Consider the following 6732-nt stretch of genomic DNA (forward strand, 5'->3'; position numbering starts at 1 on the left):
CCATGGCAGGTCAGGTTGGCCCTTGGGGCTCTGAGCCCCCTGCTCTGGGTGCAGATGTCCCTGCTCCCTGCAGGGGCTTGGGCTGGGGGAGCTTGAAATGTCCCTTCCCTCCCAATCCAAAACATCCTATGATTCTACTGTTGACTCAGGCTCCCAAAGGCACTTTTAGCTGATTGGAACATGGACACACTCTTTTTCAAATCCAAATGTCTGTGTGAGCCTGGGTGGAGTTCCTGCTTGCTTTCAAGATCAAGGCTTTTACCAAGATTTGGAAAACTGGCTTCAACAGCACGATCCAGACAAGATATATCCAGATCCACGGTTTTCATGACTGTCAATGTATGGAAGGTCACTTCTTCAGGGCAGCCCTCATCTGCTGTTTCCAGCTTTTCTTCCTCAGACCCTCTCACACTTGCACAAATCCAGCCGGGAAGCCTGAGGACACCAACCATGTGACAATGTCACAGGTTTCATGGAGGCCTGTGCAGGGACATCTGCACCCAGAGCAGGTTAAAGACCTGGATGCATATGTGTGCTCTCTGATGGAGACACCTCTTACTCCCTGCCCCACCAGCACCCATGTCCGGGGTTTGGGGGCAGGAGACCTCCCAGGAAACCCCATGGGTCATGTCTTGGTAAGGCTGCGGAACTGTGTCTAGTATTGCAGCCACGTTCCACCACACATCCAGGCCTGTTTACAGAACTCGTGGTACTTCAGTCGGCTGCTTGTGCCACCTCTGCTCAAAACATTTGTTTCTGTGCCCTGTGAAAATGTTATTATTGTCATTATGATTATTGTTGTTGTTGTTGTTATGATTATGCACTGGAGGTGTGAGTCAGAAGCAAAAGCCTCCTGGATGCTGTGCTTTGTACCAGCTAAACTGAAAGATACTGTTTCCCATCAAGCGCCTGTCCTCCCTGGCCATGTCCTGATTGCAGTTCAGGCAGAAAATGCTGTTTTATACCCCTGATACCTACATTTTAGAGATGGAATTGCTGCTTTCTCGCTAAATAAATACAACTTTAAAGCTGCTGTCTTGGTTCTTACGAGGGAGAGTGCTCTGGTCCAGGGAAGAATGACTTCCAGCCTCAGAGGGTATGAGCATACGTGTGGACACACAATCTAATCAGTGATCCAGGACGATACTTGGTCTTGTCCAAGCCCTAGGCCAATTTTGTTAGCAAGAAAAAGAGGGAAATATTTCCTTTATTTTTGTTTTTCTTTCTGTCAGGCTGCTTCGAGAATACAGCAGCTCTTAGAAGACAGCCAGAGGTTTGCAACAGCAGTAAAATTTTGTTGTGGGGTGAGTGGAGAGTGAGCAGGGAGAAGGTGAGGGGTGGTGTTCCTGGGGAGTGCGGTTTTCCAACACTGAATGCTAAAACTCTGGGGTTCTGCACTTGGGTACCACAAGTGATGCACTGCTGGTGGCCACGCACCCCGCACCCATGGCTGGGTGCACAGATGGAGTGGGGTATGGGGCAGACCCAGCCGTGGTGAATGTGTGCGCCTCAGGGGGTTTGAAAGCACTGAGTAATGATCAGCTGATAAGGGAGTAACGCAGCCCAACCCTGGAACGAAAACCTTGAGCAGATTTGCCATGACAGCAAAAAGTGTCTCTGCTTGCTTCGTCATCCCTTTCTCACTCTAGTCTTCAGACCTCTTACAGATCTGGCTATAGAATTTGGAAATTTGCTTAGGAACTGTAATTTCCAGCAGTTCTTTGCAAAGATTTGCTGTTACTGGAAAGAGATGGAAGTTGAGTGCACATTGTGGTGACAACCACGTTCAGAGTTATTGGCTTGGAGTATTTCATGCAGCAGATGCTGTCAGGTGGCGTCCCAAGTTCTCATTTCCTGGGGATTCCTTTGGTTTGATTTACCAGCCCGTTCCCCTTTGGAATATATGCTGACAAAATATCACATGCTCTCCCCTGTGCTCTGTAGCTGAAGTTCTTCTTCACAGGTCGTGCAAAAGGAATTATGAATAACACCAGGTAGGACCTCACATCAGGCTGACATATGGTCCCCTGGAGTTTCCTCAGAGGCCAGTGTCTACACTGGTGTTTCCACAGTGGCCTAACCCTGCTTGGCACTGACTATCCAGAATAAAAAAGAAAAAATATGGGGGCTGGAGTAGGGCAAAGGAGGGAAAATCTCAGTGAAAAGTGCCAGGGCTCAGAGCTGGAAAGAGTTTATTTTTTTCTACAAACCAGAAGAATTGAGCAAAGGCTGAGTCCTTTGAGGTGCTCAGCACATTGGCCATGAGCCAGTAAAACAGCGCTAAGCGTGCTCTGGAGAGTGGACAGCCTAAACACCGAGTACCCAGCAGGATCAAGCTCCAGACAGGGACCAGCCGTAAAGCAGATGGCATTACGTTAGCTTTGCCGTATCAATAAGCTCTTTGGTCTGCGTTTTAATCTCTTTCTCTCTTATTTTCACCTTTCTTTCTTCACCTTTTCTATATTAAAAGCCATACATGAATGGGAAGAGGAGTGAATGTACTGAAACTGTCTCTGATCACCTTTTCCCAAAGCAAGAGCTTGTTTCTAACTTGAACTCAAATCAGCGGTGCTTGGAAAACAGGAGTTTGGAGCTGCTGAGGGAAGCAGAATGCTGACTCTGTCTTCTGATGAGCTCCCCAAATGTGTGTGATGACTGTGCCATTGTGTTTGAGAGCATCATGCTGTCACCAGAGGGAATTCCAGTGCTTTGGAGTGCTTTGGGCACGGGGGCAGGTAGGGTGGCTGAGCAGGGACACTGGGAGACAGCACTCTGCCTGCTCATAGACGAGTCCAAACCCAGCTGAAGCGAGACTGCGCCCGGCACTCACACTCCTCCATCCACTGAGGTCACCTGCCAGAAGGCAGCAGGAAGAAAACAAAAACCCAGATGTTGCTTTGCTTTTTTTAAACGACCTCCTGGCTTTCCACTGCTTCCTTTCCAGCACAGTTACAACTATCTCCAGAGCTTCCTCAGCCCTGTGATTTGTGCAGATGCCCGCTTTTCCATGGGCAAACGCGCCGATGGGCTGGAAGCCATCCTAGCTGGAGCCTCTTTCCTGAGGGAGGGCACGGCGAGCAGCCAAGGTGCTGCTGCCTCTGACTGCTGGCACTGCTGCCTCTCGAGACAGAGCAGCCAGGGACCAAGCCCGAGCTGGGGAGCCTGACTGAGGGCGAGCTGGTGGCTGCCAAGGTGGTTAGGGGTATTTCTCCAGCACAGGCTGCAGCTCTCCCTTGTGCTGGAGCTGTGCGTGCGTGTGGGATGTGCGGCGAGACTGAGGAGAAAAGTTCTGTGATCATTTTAGCATTCGAGCAACTGGAAAGGGAACTGACAGAGGCGCCAGGCCTTTGCTTTCATGATTGCATTAATCTTCTCCTGGCGCTGGAGAGAAATTCTAGATGAACTTAGCACATGTTCTCAAAGAGCTTTCTTTCCCCGAGTTATTTGTGCTGCGGATCCTGCTCTGATGAATGATAATGCCAGTGAAATGGCCGGTATAAATCAAACTTCACTCGATAATGATTTTAGTGAGGATGCCTTATGCTGTGTTTGTTTATTAAGAAGGTGATACTTGTCTACCATGGCCCAGAACCTCTGAGATACATGGATTAAAATGTTTTTTTCCTGACTCAGGTGGTGGTGGCGACAGGAGGAAACACTAATGCTCCTTTTTTCATATCTATGTATGACCTAAGAAAATGTCTTTTTTAGGTGTAGTTATGGAATTCCTTTGGTCCAGGGGAAGGAGTTTGATCTACCTTTTAAAGAACTAAGACAAATAATGTTATTGGTGGAAAAGATCCTGATTGGCAATCCCAAGCCATATTAACTACCATGTGAAAGTTTAGTCAGTGGCAAGTGTGACATAATTCAGAGTTATTCTGCCATGTGCAAGAAGTTAAAGCCTAGTATAATTACTTTTTATTTGCCCCGTGCTAAGAGCTGGTCCCTGGACAGTCACAAGAGCTCACAGTGTAAGCGCCAGCTTGTTAAATCATTGCGACTTGCTTTTTTCTGACTCCTAATAGACCAGGAGGGAATCAAAGTAGTTTGGAGATACCTATTTGGAGATACCAGACAGCCTTGGTGGGAATGGGACAATAACTTCTGATCAAAGAAGGAACAAACTGAAATGAAGCCGTTTGGTATTTGTGAAGGGTCTATTCCTCTGAAGTTTCCTCAGGAAAATACTCACGTAAATAGAGCTGACACAGCTCCAGGAGCTTCACGAATCTGAGGGCAGCTGTTTTGTTTGTTTTTCTATACATCCTGTCCATACATTAGCCATAGGCAGAGCTACAGATCTGAAACGTGACAGGGGAAGTTTTCTGGCCTCACTGTAACACCTGGAGTAACTATCTGAGCTGGGAGGTGGGTCAGGAGGACCCCAGAGCACCCCTTGGCACATCCCATGGTCAAGCTTAGCAGTCGCCTGGGTGCATCCTTCATGAGCAACTGGATGACCCAGTCAAGTCCCCCACGGACATCCGCGACAGAAGTACAATTCAACAATTTTACTCTGAACACTTCTATATGAAACAGAATGCAAACAGTAACGTGTGAATCAGGCCCAGCGAACGCTGCAGGAAGCACAGGGCAAGTACCACCACAAATAAGTTTACGATAATGATTGTGTCCAATAAAAATAGAACAACTACAGCAAATCAAAAGAACCTGGAGCTGCTGTCATTATTTATCTTGTCACTAGGGTTAAAACCAGCCCGTCCATCAAAAAGTGTTCAAAGTGCTGAGAAGTGGAGCAAATCAGAAAACTTCCGATGGCACAAACAGTAGAAGTGTATAAGTCAAGAATTTCCACTCAAGATATAATCTGGTTGGTTTCTTCAGGCAAAATAAATAAATTCCCTTTTCGTTAGGTAAACATTGTATCGTGCGTGAGGTCACAGCTAACCAAGAAGCCACTTTCTTATCATAATTTCCAGGGAAGCAGGACTTTCCTATTTACATATTGTATAGGATAGTAGTCAGAACTCAAATACAGTGTAATGAATAATTTGACCGAAGGCATTTCAGGGCTTGCATCAAAGAAATGGACAGACCTGACCTTTCAAAAACGTTCTCCCACCATATCTGGTCTGAACTTGTCCTTTTCTACGCTTTCCTTGTTGAAATTCCTAGTCACATCAGGGTGTTTCAGTCACTTGTTTAGACTTCTGAGTATCTGCTTTGATTTCAATGAGCAGTATTTAATATTCTAGACACAAACTTTCTTTTCTGCATAATGCAATTACAGAACTTTTCGACAGCTTTGATTTCAACAAGTGCATGATTAAATCAGCAATCTAGAAAAGCACCACATCAAAACTAAATGTTGAAGTCGAGACTCATTTGAAATAAGCTTCAACTAAAGAATTTCGCACAATCTTTCATCTACTTTCATCATGGTTTTGGTCTATCCTTCCCTTCACTACTTAGAAATGGAAGAGTGTATTTATCTGCTCAGCCAGATCTCTTACAGTGCTGTCACGCGTGTCTCATTTTCAAAGGCTGACTAGGTAAGTTTTGTCTGATGACAAGTCATGCAACCCCCCCTCATCTGCACAGCAAAAGTGTTCGTACGGTTGTCATAAACGTAGATTCTAGAGATTTTCCTTTTTTTCTCATGTGCTGCTTATTTCCTTAACTAATTGCCACTTTATTCTTAAATTTTGAGTTTTGTCTTGAATTCCTTTAGATTCTTTCAATGGTTGGAAGATTCCTTGGTTAGGTTTTTGGTTGGTTAATCTATTATTTTATTTTGTCTTTGCATAAGCTACACATTCTGAAAATTCAGGTAGGGTGACACAAATGTCCACCAATCTTCTCAGTCTTAGGCACGTAATAATTATATTTATGTTCATTTAAATGGATGCCCATGATCAAAATCGATTCAATGATCCATCCCTAGACGGCACAACATCAACTGCAAAGACCAAAATCCCTTTCCCGTCCTCAGAATATATAAGACTTACTGCAAAACCATAGAAGAGCCTCTCATCAAAAGTCAAAAGCAATATCAAAAGCATGGAGAATATGGTGGGGAGAGGAAAAAAGTCCCACAGCTTGTTACTTACAGAAGTTCTGAACTCAGGCCACTTCTTTCCAGAGGATGGATGTGCCTGGGGCAGCGGCACACGCTGTATGTCCTTTGTCACCTGTCCGCCCGGCTATTTGAAGTCTGCTCCAGAGCAAACCTCTGAGCAGTTACATAACGACAAAACACCACCAAGGATAACCCCCACCCCGATATCGCGTCAGCTCCGCTGCTCTCTGCACAGCCATTCCCAGGAGGACCACAACAGAGAACATTCTTGTGCTGTTGGTATTGCTGGGGTTGAGTTTTTATAGCTGCTCGGAGATCTGCAGCGTTGTATTTGAGTTCGGCTAATCGAGCTTACAAATGAACAGGAATGCAGACGCACAGCGCTGTAAAAAACACCGAAGGAAGTTTTTTCAAACCAAATCCCTCTATTCAGCAGTGGTTCCAGTGAGGCAATCGGAATAGGAAGGAAAGTCTGTGTTGCCTCATTGTTTTGTTTGGATTTGGGGGTCCAGTGTTAACTTGTGATAATATTTCCATTCGTGAGTGTATTTCTCTGAGGGCAATCCAGAAAAGTGACTGTGATGAATTTAATAGGAAAAACATCCCCTTGAACGTGCTCAGTATTTCCACCGTGGGTGACAGTTACAGAGTTGCCCCACTCACTCAATTATCTTTCCCCTGTGGTTCAG

The 6732-nt window shown here is 45.7% G+C and overlaps 1 protein-coding gene across 1 annotated transcript in view; it reads right to left on the reverse strand.

Annotated features, from left to right (window-relative positions):
• Nucleotides 1–6732, reverse strand: part of ARHGAP28 (Rho GTPase activating protein 28) — a 66660-nt gene that overhangs the window by 50163 nt on the left and 9765 nt on the right. The window lies entirely within an intron of this gene.

Source organism: Buceros rhinoceros, unplaced genomic scaffold (assembly GCF_000710305.1).
Source record: "Buceros rhinoceros silvestris isolate BGI_N320 unplaced genomic scaffold, ASM71030v1 scaffold2648, whole genome shotgun sequence".
Classification (NCBI taxonomy): Eukaryota; Metazoa; Chordata; class Aves; order Bucerotiformes; family Bucerotidae; genus Buceros; species Buceros rhinoceros.